This window comes from Tenrec ecaudatus, chromosome 17 (genome assembly GCF_050624435.1).
Source record: "Tenrec ecaudatus isolate mTenEca1 chromosome 17, mTenEca1.hap1, whole genome shotgun sequence".
Lineage (NCBI taxonomy): Eukaryota > Metazoa > Chordata > Mammalia > Afrosoricida > Tenrecidae > Tenrec > Tenrec ecaudatus.
Window position 1 is genome coordinate 48,934,725 of NC_134546.1, and position 9,440 is coordinate 48,944,164.

Below are 9,440 nucleotides of genomic sequence, written 5' to 3' on the forward strand. Positions count from 1 at the left end.
GGCACATACAGATATGATATCCATATTCATAGCATTGATATTCACAATAGCATAAACTAGAAATAATCTATATTCCCAATAATGGATGATTGGATAGGCAAAATTGTGTATAACGCTGAAATGGACTTGAGTGTACAATCCATTAAGTGGACAAGAATGGACCATAAAGAACAAGGATGAGTCTGGAAAGCATAATGCTAAGTGATACATGTCTCACTAAAAAACAAATATTGTGTCATCCCATTTTTGTAAGAAGAAAAACATATGAGGAAATCTGTAAAATTTGTGCAAAAATTTAACTAAAAGACATTTTTACATGCACTTTTTGTACTCCCTCAAAATAAACAGAAATAAACATTCACTGATGGTGAAATGGAATAATAAGGTAGGGTGAATTGTAGATACTTACTTTATAGATACTTGTTTTTCGGTTTTGGGAGGTGGGCGAAATAGCACTGAATATGGGTATAGTGAACACAGCTTACACTGAATATGAGCATGTGTACATAGCTTGACCAAAATAAAGGATTTCCCTACAAAAAACAACCTGCCCAACTGACTGAAAGAGCACTTTATTTCACCCCATTCCAAAGAAAAGGGACCCAACAGAATGTAGTAATTATCAAACAGTATCATTAATAGTAAATCTAATTAATGCTATACAGAAGATAATTTTAAAACAAAAACAGTACATTGACAGGGAACTGCATAAATTCAAGATGGATTTAGAAGATGCTGTGAAACGAGGAATATCGTTGCTGATGTCAAAGGGATTTTGGTTGAATGGAGAGAATACAAGAAACATATTTACCTCTTTTTATTGACTATGCAAAGACTACACTATGAGCATCATAACAAATTAGGGCTAGCACTGTGATGAATGGGTATTTCAGAAAACTTAATTGTACTAGCTCCAAACCTGTACATATATGAAGAGACAGTTGTTTTAAAAAAAAACTTCTTTTTTAATGGCATGGTTTAAAACCAGAAAAGGTGTGTATCGGGGTTGACTCCCTTCACTAAATTATTCAACCTATATGTATGGAACTCTGTTAACTCCTAACCTCAGAGTGTTGTCACTATTCGGGCTGACGTTGAGCGCAGCTGAGAAGTGCACTGATGAAAAGCAAGTGCACTCAGAAGCACCTGGGAAGGCCAACATCCCAACTGATTTAGGCTCTGATGCTGGTTGAGATAATAAGATACACACTAAACATATTAATAGGAAACCTGGGGACTGAGATATTTATAAATCTGTCTTGGAAGAAGCATGGCCAGGGTGTTCCTAGGAGGTAAAGATGGCAAGATTTCATCTTACATAATTTGGACATGTTCTTCGGAGCGATCCATCCCTGAAGAAGGACATCATGTTTGGTAGGCTCGAGGGGGCGAGAAAACGAGGACGCCTCTCAAGCAGCTGGAGTGACACAGTGGCTGCGCCTATGGGCTCAAGCAAAGGAACAATTGTGAGAATAGCACAGAACTGGGCTGTGTTTCATTTTTGTTGTGCAGAGGGTCACTATGGGTTGGAACCAATTTGATGGCACCCAGCAGAATCAACAACAAAGAACTATGAAAAATGATGACACAATCCTGGGGACGTGGGAGGATGTGTGCATGCGCAGGGCTTTGTGAGCAGTCAGAACAGACCAGAGAGAGCTTTACCTACTTCGTCATCCCTTGCTGACTTTGAAGCTCTATGCAAGCAATAATGAAATACAAGAAAGTTTCATAAGTTCCATCAATTTTGACAGTGTCTGAATCTACAAAATTTTCTCCTTGACAACGGGAAAAACTTACTGTAATTCTTTCAATTATGCTGTGGTTCCTTGAAATTATTATATCTGGGCTGATAATTTTTATGAAATTTGGGGGAAATTGGCCCTTATATGGAAGCTCTAATTCCTCATATATTATAATATGGAAGCTCTCATTCCTCATATATTATACTATGTAAATGTCTCTTTTTTGTCTCAGCATTTACTTTTGAGTAGTTTATGTTATGATATCTTCAAGTGTATGAATCTTTCTTCAGGAGACGCTAATCTGCCAATAACCGCGTCTAGTGCCTTCTTCATTTCCAAGATTATAATTTTCCACCTCTAAATTTAGAGATGGAAGTAATATCTCTGATGCTTCTAACACGCCCATGCTTTCCTTCGTCAGCAGTTCTCAACTTGTGGGTCTCAACTCCTTTGGGAGTTGAATGACCCTTTCATAGAGGTCACCTAAGACCATATTTCCAACTGAGATACCGCTCCTCTGTGCAGACACACCCACAGCCGGGTCACCACTACACAAGGAACTGTATTGAAGGGCGGCGGCATGAGGAAGGTTGAACAGATGATGTACAATGATAGTCGCTATTTTAAGTCCCTCTCTGCTAGTACTATAATCTCTGCCATTTCTGGTTTACCTTTGTTTCTTTTTTCTTCATATAGCTGCCTTTTTCACTTCATTACATCCCTGGTAAATTTTCTATTTCATGCTGAATACTGTGAATTTTATCTTCTTAAATGCTAGATACTTTTGAATTTCTACAATTATTCTTGAGGTTTTGGATGATATGATACACTAAGTAAATTACTGTAGTCACTTTTGATTTATGGTATCTCATATTGATAGGTATTTCCAGTATTTTTAGCTCTTGGTTCTTCTAATTCAACAGGTGTTCAGCTCTATTGTTAATGGGAAACCATATTATCCTTCCTAATTCTATAGTAAATTAACAAGGTTCAATGGTAAAGTCTCCTGAACGTAGGATTTGTCGCACTATTTGAAGGGTTCATACTGTTGTACATGAGACTGCCACGAGTTGGAACTGACTTGATCGCACTTCATAACAACAGCAACAAGTGAAGTTGGTGAGATTTGGCAGGCGGAGAACATCAGAATGAGCTCTGGGATAAAATGAGCTGGAGTTAGTCCAGGGTCTCATGGAGACAGGAAGATAGAATGCCCAGGAAATGACAATTCCATTTTTTTAAGTACAGTTTCAAGTCGTAGCCAATAACTTATTTCCACTCTCATCCATACCCACATTCATCCTGGTGAATACAGAAATAAAACCCAAGACAACTCCCAGCTTAGTTTTCTATATATTTTATGAACAAAACTATTTCACAATAGTTAAGAAACAGTGACAACATCCTTTTACATCGTCCTAATAGCATAGAGCCCTGGTGGTATAGTAGTTATGTGGTGGTCCACAATCTTCAAGGTTGGCAGTTCAAAACCAACATCAGCTCTGTGTGGTTTCTACTCCCTTAAACAGTTACAGTCTCCCCACACGGAGAAACCCAGGAGGTTAGTAGGATAAAACAACGTATTTCCTTAAGAATTACTTTTTGAAAAGTAAAGCCAAAATCTGTATTTTCTTCAAGCTTTGCTGATATTGTTATAATGCAGTGAAGAGAGATCAGCTTTTTATTAATGATTACAAATGGAAGCATGAATCCAATTGTTACTATTAACAACTGTTAATTGTTAATAGTTCAGATATGCAACTAGATTGCTGAAAGCAAATGCCTTGGTTTAACTAAGGGGAACTTCATCTTTCTTTTGACTTTGCCTCTCTCTCTAACATTCCTTTTGCCCCTCTCTGCCCTACAGGGTCGGTATGAGTCCGAATTGATTGATGCCACTGGGTGTGTTTGGATGCTTTATGGACTATGTGTCTGTCTCTCTTTTAGGTGAGAAAGCCATCCATTCTGGTACTTTTCTCCCAAATGGTCCTCAGAAAGGTTGCCTTCCTGAACACCGCGTCTTAGGGGTCCATGGGAAGAAGTCCGCAGCTGTCATCCGTTGTGTGCTAGGAATCACTGCCCCAGGTGGGCGAGGCGTGCGGGAAAAGGGGTCAGCTGTCTCTCTCCCTCCTCCCTCTCCCCTCCCACTCCTCTGCCCGCGTCCCTCCCGACCCATCCCCAATCCTGGCCCCGCCCTCGGTGCTGGACCCCGCCCACTTTCCAGCCGTTCTCCGCCTGGAGTCCATTCAGACCTTGTTTCGTATCTGCCCTGAGGGATGTCAGGCGGATAATTGGGGCTCTTTCTCCACCGGGACTCCCCGGCGGGCGTAGCTGCGGGGACTGCGCGGCGGGCGCTGGGATGCGAGCCCTGGTCCTGCGGCTCGCTCTTCACTGCGAGGAGCCCCGCGCTGAGGCGGCGGGCGCCCCATCTCCCAGGTAGCTGGGCGGCATTCCCGGGATCCCCGACGCCGAGGCAGTGGACCCACACCTAGCACCAGGCAGCGCAGCCACGCCCAGTGCTCCCGGCCGGCCGGGAGGGCGCGGGGCAGGTGGGGGCCGGGTCTGCCAGCGCCCAGGAGCCCGAGAGAGCGAGATTAAGCCAGTGTTCGGGTGGCCGAGGCCCCAGCACTGTCCAGAGCTCCGAGGAACCATGGCTTGGAAGCTGCTGCTTCTGCTTTGCCTCTTCTTGGGCTTGAGAGCTCGGTAAGTGCCGCGGGGGCGGGCGTGGGGGCGGGGGGGGTGCTAGGTGGCAGAGAGAGAGACAATGAACTCCCCAGAGGCATCAGTGGAGTCCACACTCACCTGTACCACCTTCTGGGACGTGGCTGCCTCTTCCTTGGGCAGCTGTATTCTTCCAGGCTGGCAGAATTAGGTGGTGTTAAAGGGTTTGGGATACCAAGATTACTGGGCAGCCATGGTGTCTGGGTGTCTGACTCTTTTATCTACCCCAGAGGTCCCACCCAGCAATTCTGTATGGCACACATCATTTGGCCTATGTTCTCTACTTTGCCCACCCCTCTGAAATGTCCCAAGATCCAGGAGGATGGGTTCTTAATGTTCAGTTTACACAAGACTAACTAGCTAGAGAAAGGTAGAGCCCTGCTTTTCTGAAAGGGAGATCCCCTCTCGGGGGGGTGTGGGGGTGTGGTGGTGTGTGTGTGTGTGTGTGTGTGTGTGTGTGTGTGTGTGTGTGTGTAATGTCCCAAGATCCAGGAGGATGGGTTCTTAATGTTCAGTTTACACAAGACTAACTAGCTAGAGAAAGGTAGAGCCCTGCTTTTCTGAAAGGGAGATCCCCTCTCGGGGGGGTGTGGGGGTGTGGTGGTGTGTGTGTGTGTGTGTGTGTGTGTGTGTGTGTGTGTCCTGCTTTTCTGAAAGGGAGATCCCCTCTCCAGGTGTGTGTGTGTGTGTGTGTGTGTGTGTGTGTGTCTCAGCCCTGCTTTTTTTGAAAGGGAGAGCCCCTCTCTAGGTCTCTCTCTCTCTCTCTCTCTCTCTCTCTCTCTCTCTCTCTCTCTCTCTCTCTCTCACTCACACACACACACACACACACACACACACACACACACACACACACACACACACCTGCCACCATAAAACCAGAATGCTGGAGTTGATAAGGCTTCTGTTGGATAATAAAAAAATAATCTCACCATCCATGCTGTCCTTAACCCTACCTCCTGTCACACTTGCAGTCCCTTTAGAAAGAGCAGCAGAGAGCTTTTGAGGACAGAAAAGGATGGAGAAGGGCAGGGTTACGCATTTTGCTCTAACTGCAACTAGAGATTCTGGGTTTGGGTTCTCTAATTCAGGCTCTGAGATGGGATTTCTAGCCCCGAGCTTGCAGACTGATCTGTGGTTTTGCAATGAGCGGACTGCAATGATAGTGGACCGCTCTCACCCTAAACGCTTGTGGTTTTCCCGTTCTTCCATTTTCAGGCTCTGGGAGCCAGGCAACCAGAAAATACTTCTTCCTTTGAGCTTTACCCTTTGCATCAGGAAAGTATTGCTTGGTGATCTTGAGTTTCCATTATATTTGTTTTGATTACAAAGGAGCTGGAAGGACCCTAACTCGGCTTATAAAACCTGGAAGAACCTCAGTTGTCACTTCCTGCTTTCATCTGGTGCCAACTCCGAGGAAGAAAGCCCTGGTGGAGCTCACCTCCACATCTCTTGTCTTTGCTGAGTTGAGAGCATGAAGAAGCTGAGTGAGCCAGGAATGGCAGCTGCCTCTCCTGACTCACAGGCAATTTTCTCAATGAGGCAACCAGTGCCTTGGGCCTTTCAGCTAAAGTTTATTCCTAAGGAGAAAGCAGTGAATGAAAATGGGTGTGTGCTTTTTGAGGGTGGTTCTATGAGCTTTGGTCTCTGTGTAGAAGCTGAGGAGCTGACCAGCAGCATTAACATACCATACAGATCCCAAATCATGGATTGCTTGCAAGTCAGATCTCCGTAGCCTTTCTACTGGCGGTGATTAAGTAGTTAAAGGTGAGGTAATCAACTAGATGCTGCTTAACATTCTAGGTGGAAAAGGACCAGCTTTTCTCATAACTTTATGTGCTTAGAGGAAGATAATATCACTTGATAATATTGGCTTGAATCAGTCAATATTCTCAGGATTTCCAAACACAAATAAAACCTCAGGGATTTTCATCCTTCCATCCTCCCAAGGGAAATGTAATGACTTATATGAACTATATCTGGGTTGGTTCCTTGGCCTGCTTAATAGAGATTGCATGGAATTTGGGGGGGGGGGCAGAATCTAAAATTTAAACAAATTTTAGTACTCTTGCTTTTCCCTTTCAAAGTGTCTGTATTCTTGGAATGTGTTTTTAGATGTGTAAAATAATCTGGTTTTCAGCTTTGTCTTCCAAACCCATTGTTAATTATAAGAGGTCCTCATTTGCACTTTGAAATGCCCTTCTGGTGTTGAAATTCCATGAGAATATTCTGACAGTTGATTCCTTGGTAACTCTTTTGGAATGGGGAAATAATTCTGAATATCATGGATGAAATTATACATTAAAAACACTACACATCATATCAGGACCTATAGTGATACTTTAAAGAAGCTCTCTGCTTTCTGAGGATTAAAGATTATTGTTAATGTTTTAAAATACTTAAGACTTTTTTCTATTCTTCTGGCTGCAAAGAAAGTATTTTTTAAAAAGCACATCTTATGGTTGAATAGTTGACAATGACAATCACTGATTTATTCTAACAAAAAAAGTTAATTGCAGTGATGGTACTTTAGAACCCATTTATCTAAGTATTGCAAACACTCATGAATATTAAAAGTAACCTCCTTAGAATTCAGAAATAGGACATTCTTCTTTTTTTTAGCAGTTTTATTAGCACTTCATCCACATATCATAAAATCCGACAGTTCAATCATATACAAAAGTTCGACAGTCATCATCACATTTTCTTCTTCCTCGTCCTCTGTTATTCATGTGATTATTTCTTAATGGTGGCAAAAAATATACACAAAAAACACTTTCCAATCCAACGGCTTCTCCATGTCTCTGATCCAGTGCCATTGATCAGACCCTCCGTGTTGTAGGGCCATCCTAGAAATCCCTTCCTGAATTAGTCCACATTCCTCTTTAAAGCACATTTTCATAGATCCTCTGATAAGAGATTTTGTTTTCCTTGAATTGGGGATATTCTGATGGGTTGTAGGCCTGACCCTAGCAATGTGCAATTTCGAGTTCATTTTCCGAGTTCTGTAATAAGCAGGCATGGGGACCTGGAGGTGTCTGGAGAAACCCGGTGATGGCTGAAGTGGAGTGAAAAGCACATCTTGCCGACATATTCTGTTCACTCGCTGCTTCAGATGGCCTGTGGAGCTGAGAGTCATGACATCACCCGAGGAGGGGAAGATGCTGTTCTTGTCTTTACTTCCCCTCTCTCTACTCTCCCCTCCCCCAACACTGCTCTAAGGAAGACATTTATGTAATTTCCAGAAAGTTCCCTTATCATTGCTGTCGTTGTCATGTGATGTCATGGTGTTGGTTGTAGCTCACCGTGACTCCATGCATGATAGAATGACAATGGGGTCCTGGTTCTGCCCGAACCTCACACCATTGCTATGTTTGAGCCCATTATTGCCCCCACTGGGTTGATCCATTTTGTTAAAGCTTTCATTCTGTTTCACTACACTTCTGTTTCACAAACTCTCATCATAACATGTCCAAAGCACATCAGATAAAGCCCCAACATCTGTACTTATAAGGAGCATTTTGGTTGTACTTTCTCCAAAACAAATTTGTTTGTTCTTCATATGATCTGTCAATCTGGGTTGACTAGAGAAACAAATTCATAAACACTTATATGTGAACAAGAAAGAGTTTAAATATAAGAGCAAGTGAATATTGAGAAAGCATCCCAGCCCAGTCCAGATCAAGTCCATAAGTCCAATGTTAGCCCATATGTCCAATCCCATTCTATAAAACCCTCTTCAGACTCACGAAACACATGCAATGATGCTGATTTCAGGAAGATCACAGGCCAGTGCGTGGGAAGCCTTGTGGATCCAGTGGTGCTGCAAGCATCTCTATGCTGGCAGGGGCCTCTATGTAGTTCCTCCAGCGCAGTGTAGTTCCATATGTCTTGTCAGCTGCAATGTCTCCCAGAGAGTGAGCAGACAGAGTGTCTCCCACCACCAAGGAGGAATATCGGAGTTCCCAGAATCCTCAGGAGAAGGCCATGTCCACACAGAGGCCTGTTGGCTATGATATGATTGACAGGCTAGACTCCACCCCTTCACTCTTAATCCTCTCATATTGACAAATGATTATATAACCACCACAGGTATTTTCAATATACTCTGCCCACACCATAATTTAAATGCCTCACTTCTGCAATCCTCTTTATTCATTGTCTGTCTTTCACATGCATGAGACTATTGAGAATATCCTGGCTTGGGTCAGGTGCACCCTAGTCCTCAAAGTGATTTCCTTGCTCTTCAACACTTTAAGCAGGCTTGTGCAGCATATTTGCTCAGTGCTATATGTCATTTGATTTCATGACTGCTGCTTCCAGAAGCATTATAGAGAACCGATCAGGAATCCATCAGTATTATATACGTATCTGTGACCCCTGAGGGTATTGAAACTGGCACCATGATCTGCTGCTGTAGTGCTGGTCTTTGTGAGTAAACCTAAATCCAAACTCACTGCCATTAAGTCAGTTCTGACCTGATGGGTAGGGTAGAATGGCTCTGGGGGTTTGGGGGGTTGTCCATCTTTAGAGGAGCCAAAAACATCATCTTTCTCCCAAGGTGTGCCTAGTGGATTCAAATTGCTAACCTGGTGTTTAGCAACCCAGTGCATAATCCTTCCTTTGTGTGACTGTGTGTGGCTCTATATGATTGGGGGGTGGAGGGAAGAGAGAAGTACAAGAGAGGACAAAGGGAGAGCAGGAGGCACTGTGACAGAGTGTGTGTGGTATGTATTCTGAGAGTGTCAGGCATGGTTTTGCACAAGTAAGGTCTCCTCTGTCCACAGTGCCCCAGTTGCCTTTGCTCTTTGTCCAGGCATGGCATGCCAGTTTCCATAGGCAGTGTTGGCTCCCAGTTATGTATGGTTCTACAGAACAGGCCTCAGGGTACACGCTTTGATTTTGGTGAAATGATAAAAAACCAAACTCATTGCTGTCAACTGCAACTAACAGTGACCCCATCAACTCAACAATTCA